Source organism: Littorina saxatilis, linkage group LG10, assembly GCF_037325665.1.
Source record: "Littorina saxatilis isolate snail1 linkage group LG10, US_GU_Lsax_2.0, whole genome shotgun sequence".
NCBI classification, from domain to species: domain Eukaryota; kingdom Metazoa; phylum Mollusca; class Gastropoda; order Littorinimorpha; family Littorinidae; genus Littorina; species Littorina saxatilis.
This window is the reverse complement of record NC_090254.1, coordinates 24,716,553-24,736,184: the sequence shown is the minus strand read 5'-3', so window position 1 is coordinate 24,736,184 and position 19,632 is coordinate 24,716,553. Positions and strand designations below refer to the sequence as shown.

Genomic DNA, 19,632 nt, shown 5'->3' with positions numbered 1-19,632 from the left:
CAGGCACTCTTCTGCTTGAACATAACCCATGTCACAGGCACTCTTCCGCTTGAACATAACCCATGTCACAGGCACTCTTCTGCTTGAACATAACCCATGTCACAGGCACTCTTCCGCTTGAACATAACCCATGCCACAGGCACTCTTCTGCTTGAACATAACCCATGTCACAGGCACTCTTCTGCTTGAACATAACCCATGTCACAGGCACTCTTCTGCTTGAACATAACCCATGTCACAGGCACTCTTCTGCTTGAACATAACCCATGTCACAGGCACTCTTCTGCTTGAACATAACCCATGTCACAGGCACTCTTCTGCTTGAACATAACCCATGTCACAGGCACTCTTCTGCTTGAACATAACCCATGTCACAGGCACTCTTCTGCTTGAACATAACCCATGTCACAGGCACTCTTCTGCTTGAACATAACCCATGTCACAGGCACTCTTCTGCTTGAACATAACCCATGTCACAGGCACTCTTCTGCTTGAACATAAACCATGTCACAGGAACTCTTCTGCTTGAACATAACCCAGGTCACAGGCACTCTTCTGCTTGAACATAACCCGTGTCACAGGCACTCTTCTGCTTATCGATACACCACGTTACAAGTACGCTTCCGTTTAAAAGACAAAACATAACATAAACAAGAAATTCCTCCGAGGTAGGAAAAACACCCCCGTCCTTACCATTCTCACTGCCACCAACTGAGAAGGTTATTTCCCTTTGACCATTAATATGTCCCTCTATAAGTCCTTGTAGAATCTTAATCCACAAATAACTCCCTAACCGTGTGTTTGACTGGTCCCAATTTTTGTAAGGACCGTCTCAGGAATGTATAGAACCTGTTCACCAAGTTTGGTGACGATCGCTCCGTTCATTCTTGAGATCTATATGCGAACACAAACACACACACAAACAAACAAACAAACAAACAAACACATCGACCGAATCCTATACACACCCCTATACCGGGGGTGTAACTACACAACAGGCACCAATCCGCATAAAACATAAAGCACGTCATGGGCGTCCTTCTACGTGAATAAATACGTCGTATTAACGTTGAAAATGAACAACAATATATCCTACAATACAGATATGCTCCCCTTACACACAATACATACCATGGTATAGGTACCCGTTTTCTTGAACATAAAACCACGTTGCTGGTACCGCTTGGTCATAAAACTGTGTTACATGTTACCTTTCCCCCCTCCCCCTCTGTTATGATCTAGCAAGGTAACGTTGTTCGTGTGTAGTGCCATCGGTGGCCTGAATTGCCTCAAAGCATTTGTCACAGAAGAGCAGAGAGCGGTCTATGCACACATGTACAGAGTAATGATTCTTGCGACTTCAAAACAAATTGCGGATTCAATAATTAATGTGTTAAGAGGGCTGTGCCCATCCGTTAAGTAAATGGAGGCTACCAAACCAGATTTACGACGGAGACTTGCAGTGTTTTGTTTGGTTTGTTTGTTTGTTTGTTTGTGTGTTTGTTTGTTTGTTTGTTTATTTGTTTGTTTGTTTGTTTGTTTGTTGAAGTTTGTTTGCTTATTTGTTTGTGTTTGTTTCTGTCTTTCTTTCTTGGTGTGTTTGTTTGTTTGTTTGTTTGTTTGTTTGTTTCTTTGTTTGTTTCTTTGGGGATATGGATAGTGATACTAGTAGACCACTGTTCAAGCGTATGCCTAATTCTGTTCACGGTATATGCGCTTGTTTGTGAGTGTATACATACAGTGTACCGGTGAGCGTATGTGCGTACAGAGTGTGCGTGTGTCGATTTTACCTCTTTCTTTGACAATCACTCTTGATGTAAAATGACAGTCAGACAATCCGTTTTCCAGCTGTATCTCGTAGGTCCTTTTTACATTTAGTCAAGTTTTCACTAAATGTTTTAACATAGAGGGGGGAACCGAGACGAGGGTCGTGGTGTATGTGTGTCTGTGTGTGCGTGTGTGTGTGTGTGTGTGTGTAGAGCGATTCAGAGTAAACTACTGGACTGATCTTTATGAAATTTGACATGAGAGTTCCTGGGTATGATATCCCCCGATCTATTTTTATTTTTTTCGATCAATATCTTTGATGACGTCATATCCGGCTTTTTGTAAACGTTGAGGCGGCACTGTCACACCCTCATTTTTCAATCAAATTGATTGAAAGTTTGGCCAAGCATTCTTCGACAAAGGCCGGACTTCGGTATTGCATTTCAGCATGGAGGCTTACAAATTAATTAATGACTTTTTTTAGTCATTAGAAATCTAAAAATTGTAATTAATTTTTATTTTTTTATAAAACGATCATAATTTACGTTTATCTTATTTATCATCACTTTCTGATTCCAAAAACATATAAATATGTTATATTTGGATTAAAAACAAGCTCTAAAAATTAAAAATATAAAAATTATGATCAAAATCAAATTTCCGAAATCGATTTAAAAACAATTTCATCTTATTCCTTGTCGGTTCTTGATTCCAAAAACATATAGATATGATATGTATGGATTAAAATCACGCTCAGAAAGTTAAAACGAAGAGAGGTACAGAAAAGCGTGCTGTGCAGCACAGCGAAACCACTACCGCGCTAAACAGTCTCGTCAGTTTTACTGCGTTTTGCACGAGCGGCGGACTACGGTCATTGTGAAAAAATGCAGTGCGTTCAGTTTCATTCTGTGAGTTCCACAGCTTGACTAAATGTAGTAATTTCGCCTTACGCGACTTGTTACATTTAGTCAAATTTCGACTAAAATAATGTTTTAACATAGAGGGGGAATCGAGACGAGGGTCGTAGTGTATGTGTGTCTGTGTGTGCGTGTGTGTCTGTGTAGAGCGATTCAGAGTAAACTACTGGACCGATCTTTATTAAATTTGACATGAGAGTTCCTGGGTATGATATCCCCGGACTTTTTTGATATTTTTTTTCGATAAATGTCTTTGATGACGTCATATCCGGCTTCTTGTAAAAGTTGAGGCTGCACTGTCACATCCTCATTTTTCAATCAAATTGATTGAAATTTTGGCCAAGTAATTTTCGACGAAGGCCGGACTTCGGTATTGCATTTCAGCTTGGTGGATTAAAAATTAAATGACTTTGGTCATTAAAATTCTAAAAATTGTAATTATTTTTTTTTATAAAACGATCCAAATTTACGTTTATCTTATTCTTCATCATTTTCTGATTCAAAAAACATATAAATATGTTATATTTGGATTAAAAACAAGCTCTGAAAATGAAAAATAGAAAAGTTATGATCAAAATCAAATTTCCGAAATCGATTTAAAAACAATTTCATCTTATTCCTTGTTGTTTCCTGATTCCAAAAACATATAGATATGATATGTTTTGATTAAAAACACGCTCAGAAAGTTAAAACGAAGAGAGGTACAGAAAAGCGTGCTATGCAGCACAGCGAAACCACTACCGCGCTAAATAGTCTCGTCAGTTTTACTGCGTTTTGCACCAGCGGCGGACTACGGTCATTGTAAAAAAATGCAGTGCGTTCAGTTTTATTCTGTGAGTTCCACAGCTTGACTAAATGTAGTAATTTCGCCTTACGCGACTTGTTTTCAATTACTCTGTTTCTGTACAACGTATCGCTTCCATACATGTTTCGAATACACAGATCGACAATCCATTTTCGAACAACATGTGCATGTTGTGAATTAATGCAGACAGATGTTTCTCTTACATTGTAATTTTCCATTAAAATGTCATTCGTGGTGTGAAATATACCTTGAACTCTTTCTGAACCTGTCAGTTAGGTTAAACATGTATTTTTTGGTGTAAAACGCACCCACAAATATCATTCAATTCGACAGTTTCTCTTCCAGCCATACGCACACAAATGCACCTAACATTCTGTCTCAACTCGATTGTTTTCTCTGCAGCTAAGTAGTCTCTTTGCGCATGCACATGCACTTCAACACAAAACTCATTTTCCTTCAATCGATAGAAGGCATTGTCCATTGACTGTCCATGCATTGCAGGTTGTTTCAACAACTCTGAAAACGCTGTGGGACCACTTCATCCAAAGCATTTTTTCAGTATGAATAGTTTTTATTCAATATCATTATCTGATCGGATTTGTTGCCAAGGCATTTAAATGCCTCTTTTATAATAGGCCCGGTGATGTCTCTCTGTTTCTCTCTGTTTCTCTCTGTTTCTGTTAGTCTGTCTGTCTGTCTGTCTGTCTGTCTCTTTCTCTCTGTCAGTCTGTCTGTCTCTGTCCCTCTCTCTCTCTCTCTCTCTCCCTCTCTCTCTCTTTCTCTCTCTCTCTCTCTTTCTCCCTCTCTTTCTCTCTCTCTCTCTTTCTCTCTCTCTTTCTCTCTTTCTCTCCCCCTCCCTCTCCTTTTCTCTCACTCGGTCTCTGTCGCTCTCAGTCAATATCTGGCTGGCTGGCTGGCTGGCTGGCTGTATGTCTATCTCTCTCTGTCTGTCTGTCTGTCTGTCTGTCTGTCTGTCTCTCTCTCTCTCTCTCTCTCTCTTTCTCTTTCTCTCTCTCTGTCTCTCTCTGTCTCTCTGTCTCTCTCTCTCTCTCTCTCTCTCTCTCTCTCTCTCTCTCTCTCTCTCTCTCTCTCTTTCTCTCTATATGTCCTCTATCTATCTGTCTTCTCTCTGTCTTCTGTCTCGCATACACAGACATACACACACACACACACACCCATACACACACACACCTCCATCTCCATACCCCCCCCCACACACACACACACACACACACGCACACACACCTCCATCTCCATAACCCCCCCCACACACACACACACACACACACACACGCACACTTACCTCCATCTCCATACCCCCCCCCCCCCACACACACACACACACACACACACACTTAGCGCTGACTCCAGCGCAACGATGTCGCATAGCAATTTAAAGCTACGGTATCTGGAATTTATCGATTGTTGAATCCAACGATTGTGTCGGCTGTAACTGGAGCAGATAGTTCACATAAAACCCTGAGCCCAGGGTATTATTTCTACGTTTGCGCGGATAAAGCATTCCTATCAATCGTACACGCCAACTAAACAATACAATTGTGTTATCTTTTTTTTACATTTAGTCAAGTTTTGATTAAATGTTTTAACATAGAGGGGGAATCGAGACGAGGGTCGTGGTGTATGTGTGTGAGTGTATGTGTGTGTGTGTCTGTGCGCGCGTGTGTGTGTGTGTGTGTGTGTGTGTGTGTGTGTGTTTGTCTGGGTGTGTCTGGGTGTGTGTGTGTGTGTGCGTGTGTGTGTGTAGAGCGATTCAGAGTAAACTACTTGACCGATCTTTAGGAAATTTTACATGAGAGTTCCTGGGTACGATATCCCCAGATGTGTTTTCCATTTTTTGGATAAATGTCTTTGATGACGTCATATCCGGCTTTTTGTAAAAGTTGAGGCGGCACTGTCACACCCTCATTTTTCAATCAAATTGATTGACATTTTGGCCAAGCAATCTTCGACAAAGGCCGGACATTGGTATTGCATTTCAGCTTGAAGGCTTAAAAATTGATTAATGACTTTGGTCATTAAAAATCTGAAAATTGTAAATAAAATTATGTTTTTATAAAATGATCTAAAATTACGTTCATCTTATTCTTCATCATTTTCTGATTCCAAAAACATATAAATATGTTATATTCGGAATAAAAACTAGCTCTGAAAATTTAAAAAAAACATAAACATTATAATTAAAATAAAATTTCCGAAATCGATTAAAAAAATGTTTCATCTTATTCCTTGTCGGTTCCTGATTCCAAAAACATATAGATATGATATGTTTGGATTAAAAACACGCTCAGAAAGTTAAAACGAAGAGAGGTACAGAAAAGCGTGCAGGCTCGTTAATTTAAATGCCTTTTGCACGAGCGGCGGACTACGGTCATTGTGAAAAAATGCAGTGCGTTCAGTTTCATTCTGTAAGTTCCACAGCTTGACTAAATATAGTAATTTCGCCTTATGCGACTTTTTTTTCTACCACGACACGTAGAAAATATGAACCATCACTTGTTTTTGCAAACATTTCAGAAAGATGCATTGCACTACATACGTTCATTGTCTGTTTGCAGTCTAAACAAACAGTACTTTTTGTTCTATTGGCTTGTTACATAAATATATACCATTAGGTAAACTGGATTACATCACACAAGTATATCAAAGCTTTACACTCGCATTATGTTCAGTCATAAACACATGCCTTCACTCCATACATCGCTCGCTCGCACAAAAAAGATGAAATGGCCAATATCTTGTTTTCGGCCAGTCACTTTTTGTTGAAGTTCGCGCTATTGTTTGAACAAATCAGCAGTCCATTCACTCTTTACCTTGTCAATCGTTAGAGCAGAAATCCACACACAAAGCGCAGCTTTAGGCCAGGTGTCTTCACAAACCTTGCCAATGTCTCTTCTGTGAATTGTCCATTCGTGAAGGTGATTGGAAGATGTTGGGTAATTATTTTCAAAGCAGCTAGGTCCACGTTGTTGTCAATCAACTGAACAATTGTGCCAACACGACAGGACAAAAATGTCATCATTCAGCTAAGGTATTTTAGCGAATCGAGGCAAAATGGTAAGCGAAACATGTCCGAGACGCAAAGAACCGGGATAATTATGCCCTTTACCAAGTTTTCTGTCGTGTGGATATTCTGGACACAAACCAACATCAGGTCTGGCATACTGAACACATGGACAACTGCAGTGGCATGTAAAAGGAAACAGAGCGCACACAAGCCCCATGGGAGTCGACTCCCTACATACCTGCGGTCTCTGCTAACTCAGGTCGCAAGCTAACATCGCAGCAGACAAACGCTGCTGCACACTCTAACGCTGTCTGACAGCAAAACTCCACCGCTGGCTGGCTAAAAGCAACGTCAAAACAATTTGTCGAATAAGTAAAAGAGCAAAACGATGTCGGGAAGCCCGCGCAAGGGATTTAATTTCCATACACCGGACCAAAAACAGCTTTGATAAAGAAAATAAACTTCCAGGGTTTGTCCATGGCTATACATGCTGTCTAACTGCATCGTCTGAAGCATGGCTCAGAAAACATTTCTAGATGTTTTGCCAACTCAGATGACATTCACAAACGGAGGCAAACTAACACCAGCTTTCATCAACACAAAGACTTACCAAAAATGTCCATTGCAACATGGTTGCATGTATGCATCCACATCTGATGACATTCACAAACGGAGACAAAGTAACACCAGCTCTCCTTAACTAAAATACTAACCGAATCGGTCCATTGCAGCATGTTGTATTCATGCATCCTCTGAAGCAAGTAGCAGATGAATCGTCCACACAGACTTTTTGCCAACTCGGAGGACACACACGAACATTCGGACACAGACTGTCTATTCCTGTATGCTGTTTACCGCAACGTCTGAAAAAAGACACAGATACATCTCCCACAAGAAGACCAGTGTTGCTACCTAGGAGGACATTAACACTGTCAGTCTGTCTCTCAGATAGTACTTATAGCTCTCATTACCGAGAAGACTTACACACTCTTTCCACTGCTGTATCATCCTTCCCAAGAACACGATGCCAAACTATTCTCCAACTCATGGGCTATCCACAGAGAGCGGAAGCATACTGTAGTATATAACCGTTCATCAACACCAACAACAAAACCTACGCAGTCTGTCCAGTGTTGGCAACCGCACCGAACACAAAGTCTCGAGGGGACGCAACTGAGACATCTTTTGACAGGATTCTTTGCCAAGGTGGAGGGAGAAATAATCAAGTTACGGGCCCTGCTCCTATAGCCTAATGATTTAGAAGGGCGCGAGCAAGACAGTCCCATGCGAGGGGCAAAGAAGTCATCGATATTCAGCAGAAGCCAACCCCGAAAGTCAGAAAATACAAGACAATTCTAGAAGGGAGAAGGAGGAAGAAATAGAGTAACAAATCGAAGAGAATAGAGGATAGTTGCACTGGAAGGGACGGCCTTTGTTTTGCGGAGTGTCATGTAATGTATGTGTGTTTTGTTGTTGCGTCATTGTCTGTGTGTCTGCGCTGCGTGTTTCTTTGCTTATATTTCTTTGCTTACGTTTTGTGATAGTGTATGAGTGTCAGAATGTGCAGTTCAAGCAGAACAACTATCCGTGTGTATGTGTGTGTGTGTGTGTGTGTGTGTGTGTACGTACGCGTGCATGTGAGGGTACGTTCGTGCGCATGTGTGTGTGCGTGCGCGCGTGCGCATGTATGTGTGTGTGTTAGTTTGTTTGTTTGTTTGTTTGCTTAACACCCAGTCGACCACGAAGGGCCATATCAGGGCGGTGCTGCTTTGACATATAACGTGCGCCACACACAAGACAGAAGTCGCAGCATGTCTCACCCAGTCACATTGTTCTGACACCGGACCAACCAGTCCTAGCACTAACCCCATAATGCCAGACGCCAGGCGGAGCAGCCACTAGATTGCCAATTTTAAAGTCTTAGGTGTGACCCGGCCGGGGTTCGAACCCACGACCTCCCGATCACGGGGCGGACGCCTTACCACTAGGCCAACCGTGCCGGTATGTGTGTTAGTGTGTGTGTGTGTGTGTGTGGGTACGAGTGTGTGTGTGTGTGTGTGTGTGTGTGTGTGTGTGTGTGTGTGTGTGTGTGTGTGACCGTGCTGAGAGAGAAACTAGAGAGAGAGAGGGAGCCAATAATCGTCTGATTCTGCAGACTCGCCGAGATGCGGCCGGGGTTCGTCACCAGGCTGATTAAAACGCAGAATAATCCATCAAAACAACACTCTAACATCAAGTTTTAGAAACCAGAAAAACTGTTCGTAACTCCATAGGTTTTGTGGTGTTTTGCGCACTGCTGAAACGCGTTTAACACGACGTGAATCGCCGTGCGTTAACGTAGCGAAAACGTCCAAAACGCAGACACCAAAACTCGATGTTTTACCGTGTTTTGCACCCCGCTAAAATCCCAGGGATTTTATTGCGTTACGGCAGTTGTTCTAACTTGATGTGAATCGCACAGGTTTAATGCCACACAATTCAGTTGATTAACTTCATGTTTCATGTTCTATGCCACGTTATAGTGCCAAAACGTGACTTTTCGCCCAGTGTAAGCGTAAGCACGCATTTGCGTATGTTTTAGTGCTTCATATGCGCCCATTAGACGTTAATACGAAGCTCTAATTCCATCCTCTCTTTGAGCGTGCATGTCACAAGGGTGTCTTTGTGTGCATGCCCTGCGACGACTTATCGTCCATTGAGTGGTGGTTATCCTATAAGCTGACATTCTGTGCCGTTGCTAGAATGAATGGAATTAGAATCATCGTGAACATTCGTCAAGAGAGTAAACACACTAATATATATATATGAGCGATGTCTAACCGTAAGTGGTTTTCAGACTGAAACTGAGGCCTCACAGTCAAAAGGCTGTAACTCTGTGCTTGGGCTGGAATGAATGGAAATAGAGTATTTCTACGAAAATACAATGGTAACAACCTTTTCCTCAAATATTCAAAAAAATGACACTGAAATATATAATGAAATTCATCTCCGAGTTCTCCAGACTGGCATTTAACACGTATTCTTTCGTTATGTGGTATATTTAACATTCGGCCTTTCTGTATTGGCAATTTATGATTTAATGTTCTAAAACGTAAAACAGAGAGTGCTAGATTATTGAGTAAAAATGTTGAAATAATTTTCAAATATAAATGTATCTTTAAACAATCTATAATTCAAACAACTTTCTTTTCATTTAATTCTAAAAACCACGATTGTATAATATTATGATCTTTTAGGCATTTCAACGTTTTCAATTTAAACCATTTTTCAGAACATCGTAAATTAAACTGGTCATGCCCAAAACCACTAAGACCAAGAGAGTTGTTTCAACATGTTTTAAATAGGGTGCTTCATATATGTTATTTACATTGAGGCGATGCAAAAAACGGTACAATAGGCTACATTTGAAAACTTATTAAAGTAGTTTACTATTATTGCAATCCACCAATTTAAACCAAAAACTAAATATTCTACTTTTAACGAGAACATCTAGTGTAAATTTGCCTAATTCGCCTAATACCATACACGTTGGGGTCGACTTTCTCAATTTCAAAATAATCTTATAACAAGTCGCGTAAGGCGAAAATACAACATTTAGTCAAGCTGTCGAACTCACAGAATGAAACTGAACGCACTGCAATTTTTCAGCAAGACCGTATACTCGTAGCATCGTCAGTCCACCGCTCGTGGCAAAGGCAGTGAAATTGACAAGAAGAGCGGGGTAGTAGTTGCGCTGAGAAGGATAGCCCGTTTTTCTGTACCTCTCTTCGTTTTAACTTTCTGAGCGTGTTTTTAATCCAAACATATCATATCGATATTTTTTTAGAATCAGGAACCGACAAGGAATAAGATGAAAGTGGTTTTTAAACTGATTTTGAAAACTTAATTTTGATAATAATTTTTATATTTTCAATTTTTAGAGCTTGTTTTTAATCCAAATATAACAATACATATTTATATGTTTTTGGAATCAGGAAATGATGAAAAATAAGATGAACGTAAATTTGGATCGTTTTATAAAAAATATTTTGTTATTTTTTACAATTTTCAGATTTGTAATGACCAAAGTCATTAATTAATTTTTAAGCCACCAAGCTGAAATGCAATACTGAAGTCCGGCCTTCGTTGAAGATTGCTTGGCCAAAATTTCAATCAATTGGATTAAAAAATGAGGGTGTGTCAGTGCCGCCTCAACTTTTACAAAAAGCCGGATATGACGTCATCAAAGACATTTATCAAAAAAAGGAAAAACATGTCCGGGGATATCATTCCCAGGAACTCTCATGTAAAATTTCATAAAGATCGGTCCAGTAGTTTAGTCTGAATCGCTCTACAGACACACACACACACACACACACACACACATACACACACACACACACACACACACACACACACGCGCGCACAGACAGGCAGGCAGACCCCCCCCCACACACACACACACACACACAACACACACACACACACACACACACACACATACACATACACCACGACCCTCGTCTCGATTCCCCCTCTATGTTAAAACATTTAGTCAAAGTGGGGCTCGTATGTTGCAGACGCACTCATAAATCATTCACATCTTGCAACAAACATCATACTTTGTGATATTGTTCTTTATAATTATTTAAGGGATTTCAGATACAGAGCCACTTCAGAAATCGGTTTTTTTGTTTTTGATAGGGAATAAAAGGCTGCATTTACAGCAGACGAAATTCGTACCAAAAGCGCTCAGCAGTAAATATTCCCAACTCAGCAAATGTAAAATTCAATGGTTTACCATGCACCAGAAGTTGTCTGCTGATAACACATGCATGACATAAATACTCTTATGGGTATTTTTGTGTTCTGGTATTTAATTTGATCGTTTTTAGAATTTTATATATCCGCAGCATGAAAATTCAAGATGGCGGCCTCCGCAACATTGCGTGTTTTGATTTGAGCGAAAACAACGTTTCTGAAGGTAAGTTTTCAAGAATACGCATCCATTCACCAATGTCACATCATTTTACTGTTTAATTCTCCCCTGGGGTCTGTTATTCATCGGGTGAAGCGCTGAAATGCAGAGACTTTGTTTAATCTTGCAATAGCTCATTAGCTGGATTGTCAGTGATGCTGATAGATCTAGATCTATCTGTTGATTTAAATACAAGTAAGGAAATCATGATCGCCACGCTGGTGATTTTAAATAGATTAAACGAACTTTGAATAAAAGGCGAGGAGAAAGAGATTGTTCATGGTATGATAAATGATTAGTCCTGCCTACGTTAAGGACTTCCATAAGTCTCTAAACGGCTGAGGTGGGGAGGGGTAGAGTCAAAAACTGAGTGAGGGTAGGCCAGATAGTAGGATGACCAGCTGGAGATAAAAACACTCCACTCCCCATGTCTTTACAGTGTTGTGATCAAACTTTCAAAGACGGTAGGTAACAGACAAAAGCATACAGTGTATGCTAATCAAATGAGATAAGTGGTTTTGAAAAATGAAGAGGTACCGCTCTTTGAGTTTTACAATTTTGGTTTGTTGCTTGTTTCTCATCCTTTTGCTTATTCTAAGTTGACCGTGCATTGGTGTGAATTTTATTTTTACAGGATATATACAAGAGTTACACCACATGCCGGTTCCTGGGAACAAGGGTTCTGCATTTATTCCGGTGCCACAGAAGGGAGCTGATTTCACTAGTACTACTGTATCAAGGTTTGTTACCAAATACATCTTAACAGTAAGATTTTTTTATTTGTATTAATTGGAACATGTTTGCACATCATTTGTAAGCGACCTCTGTGAATTTGATGGGTTTAACGTACGTACCCTCACTATGGTCAACATTCTGTTAGCGACTGTTTGAAGCGAATAAATGTAGCGGTCAGAAAGATTCCAGAATCAGTTGGGTCACTGGAAACTGTGTTTGTTTGTTTTTTTAACCTGAAACAGTAAGAATTATACGAATTCATGAAATAAAATTTTCTTTCATTTTGGTCTGTTGTGTGAAGACTTGCTAACCCGGCTTTGACCAACTCTCTGAGATAGTAAACATTATTCAAATACATTCAAATAAAAATTTCACTTTTCATCTTTTGTGTGAAGGGTACCCCAGGCTGATTTCCTGCACCATGGATGTAGAGGAGGCCAGACAGTCTGCTTCTCATTCCAGCTGTGTTGCGGTTTTTTCTGCTCGTGAAGTGTATCGCCACATTGCCAAAGCCATTGGCCAAGAGAAGTCACCCTGTCTGCCCATTTTGCATAGCCTTACAGGCTGTGACACTATGTCGTTCTTCAATAATCAGAAGGCTTGGGAAGTATGGCAAGCATTTGAAGACGTCACTCAAACTTTCTTCAGGTTGTCTGCTCCTCTTTGTAAGCTGAGTACTACTGACAGGGCAGCACAAGAGCTTTTTGGTGTACATTTGTAGGACAAAACCAGCAACGCACTGGGTGTAAACAGTGCTAGACGGTACCTCTTCAGTAAAAAGAGCTGCCGAATTGACCATAATCCCCTTACAAGTGAGGTGCTGCTGCAGGACATGAGATTGAGAAGAGCCATCTACCTATTAGACTTCCAAACTCTGTGGGCTGGCAGTTCAAGGCTGGAAAGTGGGAGTTATTCTGGACGACCTTTCAAGAGGTATCCAGCGTGTGCCGAGAACTCATGAGGTGTGCCTGCAAGAAGAGCTGTACAACAAAACGCTGCAAATGCTGCTAAGAAGGACTGCAGAGCACAGCTCTCTGCAAATGTGCTTGCATGCCTGTGAAAACTGTCAGCATCTAAACTGTGCAAAAATATTATTGCACCCATTTTCATACCCCAACTCAAACATTTATTCCTGTGTCATTTTATTCAAACTGTCTATGCCATTAAAGGCTCGCATCTTCGCTATCTGGCACATTTTGTTTTTAACATCATCATTTACGCCGTCAAAATAAGGATACCCTTGACGTGACAAAGAGATGTGACAAAAACTTCGGGTACCTTTTAAAAAGCCGACGACAATTCCTGAGGCACAACTGGGTCACTGTTGTATACGAAGAGAAAGTCAACTTGATTATCCATCCAGAACAGGTTGTTTTATTTCGCCATCTTGCATATTTCTAGTGTTGTGCCATTGTACATACTGATGTATGTGTCGATCTCACGAATGAGATGTTTATGTGTCAAATTTGAGGGATACCCAAGTCAACTAAAATCCATGTATTTTAGCAATGACCAAGTGGGTTGCGTTGAAACTTTCAGGAATGTGTGTCTACACACGAGGCGTAGTTCAACCGTTTGAGTACACTTTCAAATCTTCACGAAATAATATTTTAAAAACTGCCACAGGTTTGTTGACTTACATCCCACATAATTTTGACTTCGCATGTATATATGACAGATGGTTGTTTCAAGTACTGCCAAAGTTTCTTTTGAGTATAGACACTTGCCGGAATGTGCCAGTTGTGTAAACACATGAGAACAAACAACGTTTTCGAAATACAGCGATTATGAATTTTAGTCGACTTTTGAGTTGATACATTACATTTTTATCAGTTTTATTTTGGGGGTACCCTTATTTGGGCGGCGGTCAAATAACCCATGTAAAGGCCACCTTTTATCTTAAAAGTGTTCCAGTTAGCCAAGTTGAGTGCCCTCAATAGCATACATTGAATATAACAGCACAGGAATGAATGTTTTCGTTTTGGTATGAAAATTGGTGCAATATATTTATTTTTGCACAGTTTAGGTAATCCACAAATTCTTCAACCCTGCCACCCACACCGTCCAATCATTCTCTGCACCAACAATACATGTATTGTTTTGTTTAAAAATGTTTTTGTGTTAGTTTCTATTGCAAGAGAATGTCTTGTAGCATCAAAAATGCCTAAATACCCTTTTATTGGCGGCCATTTTGAAAATTGTAAAAAAACTACCGATTCCTTAATTTTTTCACGGTGGCTCTGTATCAGGTTTTGTTAAGCAAAAGCAAATGTCCATTTACGCCAAATTTGCTGTTAATCACATGAAGTGAAATATGCCTAACATACCCAACCGTTTACACTGGCGGCCATTTTGAAAAATTGTTTAAAAACTACCCATTTTTTTATTTTTCGCGATGGCTCTGTATCAGGTTTTGTTAAGCACATGAAACTCTTCATATTTGCTAAATTTGGTGTTTGTTGCATGATTTGAATGATTTTGCAACATATGAGCCCCACTACTAGTGTCAGCACAGAGGTTAGAAGCTACCCTCTGTACCAGTATGTGTGTGTGTGTGTGTGTAGGGGGGGTGGGTGTGTGTGCGTGCGTGCGTGCGTGCGTGCGTGCGTGTGTGTGTGTGTGTGTGTGTGTGTGTGTGTGTGTGTGTGTGTGTGTGTGTGTGTGTGTGTGTGAGTGAGAGAGAGAGAGAGAGAGAGAGACAGAGAGACAGAGAGAGAGACAGAGAGACAGAGAGAGAGAGAGAGAGAGAAAAGAAGGGGGTAGAAAGAATTTTCCTCACTAAAGGAATAATATAATGTAACCAGGGAACATAACAAAATAAATAACCTGAACAGATACATAGGTCGATCGATAGATCGTTAAACAGATAAGAAGTACAAAATAAATGCATACACAAATGAAAAGACAAATGAATAATAATAAAATGCATAGATAATTCAATCATATAATTCCTTAATTTCAATATATAAGGTATATAATATACTTGAGATTTGAAATTGCTAAAGAGGGGAGGGTGGCATTGACATTGATTTGTCAGCTTTCATGTTCTCATTCACTAGAAAAGAAGTTTAGGGAAAAAGAAAGCTAATCTAGTTTTACGAAAATGTATACATCAAGTTTTAGATTTATCAATTCATGTTATTATACAATTGTGCATTGAGTAAATAAATGGATATCAAAGAGCTGTGTAAGGAAAAATCGTAGTTGATAGCTTGCTAACGGAGTTTTAGAATTGGCGTCAAAACTACCCTCCCACCCACCCCCCCCCCAAAAAAAAAAAAAAAAAAAAAAAAAAAAAACGATAAAAAAAACTTATAACAAAAAAGACAGAAAAAACCCAGATGCTGTATCCACACAACCCCCTTTCTGAGCGTGTTTTTAATCCAAACATATCATATCTATATGTTTTTGGAATCAGGAACCAACAAGGAATAAGATCAAAGTGTTTTTAAATTGATTTCCTAAAAAAAATAGCAAAACAATTAAATAAAAATAACTCAAGAAGGTGTAACAAAACAAACACAAGTCGCGTAAGGCGAAAATACCACATTTAGTCAAGCTGCCGAACTCACAGAATGAAACTGAATGCAATGCAATTTTTCAGCAAGACCGTATACTCGTAGCATCGTCAGTTCACCGCTCATGGCAAAGGCAGTGAAATTGACAAGAAGAGCGGGGTAGTAGTTGCGCTGAGAAAGATAGCACGCTTTTCTGTACCGCTCTTTGTTTTGACTTTCTGAGCGTGTTTTTAATCCAAACATATCATATCTATATGTTTTTGGAATCAGGAACCGACAAGGAATAAGATCAAAGTGTTTTTAAATTGATTTCGAAAATTTAATTTTAATCATAATTGTTATATATTTAATTTTCAGAGCTTGTTTTTAATGCGAATATAACATATTTATATGTTTTTGGAATCAGAAAATGATGAAGAATAAGATGAACGTAAATTTGGATCGTTTTAAAATTTTTTTTTTTTTTTACTATTTTCAGATTTGTAATGACCAAAGTCATTAATTAATTTTTAAGCTACCAAGCTGAAATACAATACCGAAGTCTGGCCTTTGTCGAAGATTGCTTTACAAAAATTTCAATCAATTTGATTGAAAATGAGGGTGTGACAGTGCCGCCTCAACTTTTACAAAAAGCCGGATATGACGTCATAAAAGGTATTTAGCGAAAAAAAGATAGAAATGTCCGGGGATATCATTCTCAGGAACTCTCATGTCAAATTTCATAAAGATCGGTCCAGTAGTTTGGTCTGAATCGCTCTACACACACACACACAGACACACACACACACACATACACACACACACACACACACACACACACACACACTAACACGGCACACACACACACACACACACACACACACACACAGCAACACACACACACACACACACACACACACACACACACACACACACACACACATACACCACGACCCTCGTCTCGAATCCCCCTTACTATGTTAAAACATTTAGTCAAAACTTGACTGAATGTAAACAAGTCGCGTAAGGCGAAAATACAACATTTAGTCAAGTAGCTGTCGAACTCACAGAATGAAACTGAACGCAATGCAACGCAGCAAGACCTTATACTCGTAGCATCGTCAGTCCCCCGCTCACGGCAAAGACAGTGAAATTGACAAGAAGAGCGGGGTAGCAGTTGCGCTCAGAAGGATAGCACGCTTTTCTGTACCTCTCTTTGTTTTAACTTTCTGAGCGTGTTTTTAATCCAAACATATCATATCTATATGTTTTTGGAATCAGGAACCAACAAGGAATAAGATCAAAGTGTTTTTAAATTGATTTCGAAAATTTAATTTTGATAATAATTTTTATATATTTAATATTCAGAGCTTGTTTTTAATCCAAATATAACATATTTATATGTTTCTGGAATCAGCAAATGATGGAGAATAATATGAACGTAAATTTGGATCGTTTTAGAAAACAATTAAAAAAATTTACAATGTTCAGATTTTTAATTACCAAAGTCATTAATTGATTTTTAAGCCACCAAGCTGAAATGCAATACCGAAGTCCGGGCTTCGTCGAAGATTGCTTGGCCAAAATTTCAATCAATTTGATTGAAAAATGAGGGCGTGACAGTGCCGCCTCAACTTTTACAAAAAGCCGGACATGACGTCATCAAAGGTATTTATCAAAAAAACGAAAAAAACGTTCGGGGATATCATACCCAGGAACTCTAAGTCAAATTTCATAAAGATCGGTCCAGTAGTTTACTCTGAATCGCTCTACACACACACACGCACAGACACACACACACACACACACACACACACACACACACACACACACACACACACACACACATACACCACGACCCTCGTTTCGATTCCCCCTCTATGTTAAAACATTTAGTCAAAACTTGACTAAATGTAAAAACTATAGGAGCAACAGGAATAGTAACCCGGTTTGCCTAGGTTGCCAGGGATATTTATGTGTGTGGGTTACTTTCTACATCTCTATTCCAAAAATTGAAGCCTGCGCGCGCGCGCGCGAGCGAGAAGAGAGAGAGAGAGAGAGAGAGAGAGAGAGAGAGAGAGAGAGAGAGAGAGAGAGAGAGAGAGAGACAAACACACACACACACACAAACACACACACACACACACACACACACACACACACACACACACACACACACACACACACACACACACACACACACACATACACACGCAAATGCAACTAACATAATTTACGAGCGACTGTTTTCGGGCTCGTTAAGCGAACAAACCCAGTCTGGTTCGCGCAGTCACCCCGGCTTCAAGCTTCTTACATATCAGGGGAGGCAACTGCGCACAGCGGTGTCAGTTGTTTTTTGGGGTTTTTTTCATGGCTCACTCGCGCAGCATTTACCATATCGGTGTGAAAGTGGCTGACAGGTTCATATGAAGTCTGTTGAGAAGGTAACTGTTGGGAACAGTGACGTCTAGTGCTGTCGTTTGTAGACAACTTTTTCACCGCTGTCTGTAACTATATTCAAGGGAAAATACTGTGCTGTTACTCATGCAAAGGAGTTATGTGCCTTGAATGAAACTGCATTTGTTGTAAGTATGAGCTTATTTTCTTGCTTAAACATAGTTTATGGATAATGTTGATGACAAGAAAATATTTCTGACACCGTTTTAATGATATAAACTGCATAAAATAGGATGACAGTTATGATTTTAAGACAAGAAAAGGAATGATACTATATTGATTTAAAGGCACCGTCATTATTTTAGTCTTAGCGCGCCAGTGGTCTTGATATATTACCATTGTGATGTAGCTTTGTGAAAACACTCCCGATGCCCCGCGTGGGCGACCCACTCTCGGGTCCAGTCGGAAAATTAATTTGTGTACGGTTCCTACCGGAACTAATGATACAACAAATCAGAACAATATCAGCGCCTCCAGTCTCGTTGCTTCTGCTTTCGCGTGAGCTGGAGCAGTTTGTCGTGGCTACACTGATTTCGTTTTGGATTAAAGGCACAGTCAGCCTCCCGTAAACCATCACAGACACTGTCAGGCTTTTACACACAATACAAACACCTTTTCATTTAAACACTCGTCGCTTGAGAACATCCTAGGTCCCCTCCGTAAAAAGCAAGCAATTTTCAAAGAATTTATCCCAGCGAAGCTGGAGGTATCCCACGAACGCATTTTCATACCGATAACACATGATAAAGAAGGATTCTTTGTGCCCGGCTACGGGCTACAGTTGAAGATGGAAGTTCACCAAAAATTGGGACCATACTAACAAAAATACGGTGGGTGCAATAGGCGCCCCCATTTTTTGAGCAAACGCCACCCAAGGCCGCTTTGGACGGGTAGAAATTCTGTAGTTTCCAAGACTGACTTGGTGTGTGTGGTTGTTCAAGACTATGGATAAAGCTCGCGTAAGAAGATTACGTCACGGTCAAAAGTCATTGACGTCAATTAATGCATCATGACGTCATGCCTCACTGTGGTCTTTTTCTCTCGCGCGGTGTGTGTGTGTGTGTGTGTTCATTTTGTGCACATGTGTTAGTGTTAGTGTGTGTGTGTATGTGGGTATGTGTGTGTGTGTGTGTGTGTGTGTGTGTGTGTGTGTGTGTGTGTGTGTGTGTGTGTGTGTGCGCGTGCATGAGTCTGTATGTGTGTGTGTGTGTGTGTGTGTGCGTGTGTGTGTGTGTGTGTGTGTGTGTGTGTGACAGGGGATGCTACCGTTCCTTTCACAACGGACTCTGCACCCGGGTTGTTGGCCTTTAAAGTCAACACCTGTGGTTTGTAGAGTTCTGTTTGTGATGGGGCCTGGTGGTTTCCGATTGTCTGTATGTTCATGGAAACCTTCGGGTTGGCATAACAGTTTTTATAGGGCTAAGAAATTAGCCCTAATATTTTCAAACCTGTTTGATTGCACTTCGCTTCCC

The 19,632-nt window shown here is 40.2% G+C and overlaps 1 long non-coding RNA gene across 1 annotated transcript; it reads left to right on the top strand.

Annotated features, from left to right (window-relative positions):
• Positions 1-12,113: 12,113 nt before the first annotated feature.
• LOC138978479 (uncharacterized) lies at positions 12,114-14,654 on the top strand. Its single transcript, XR_011459694.1, has 2 exons — positions 12,114-12,211; positions 12,602-14,654. It is a non-coding gene; the product is annotated as an uncharacterized lncRNA (long non-coding RNA).
• The last annotated feature ends 4,978 nt before the right edge of the window (positions 14,655-19,632 follow it).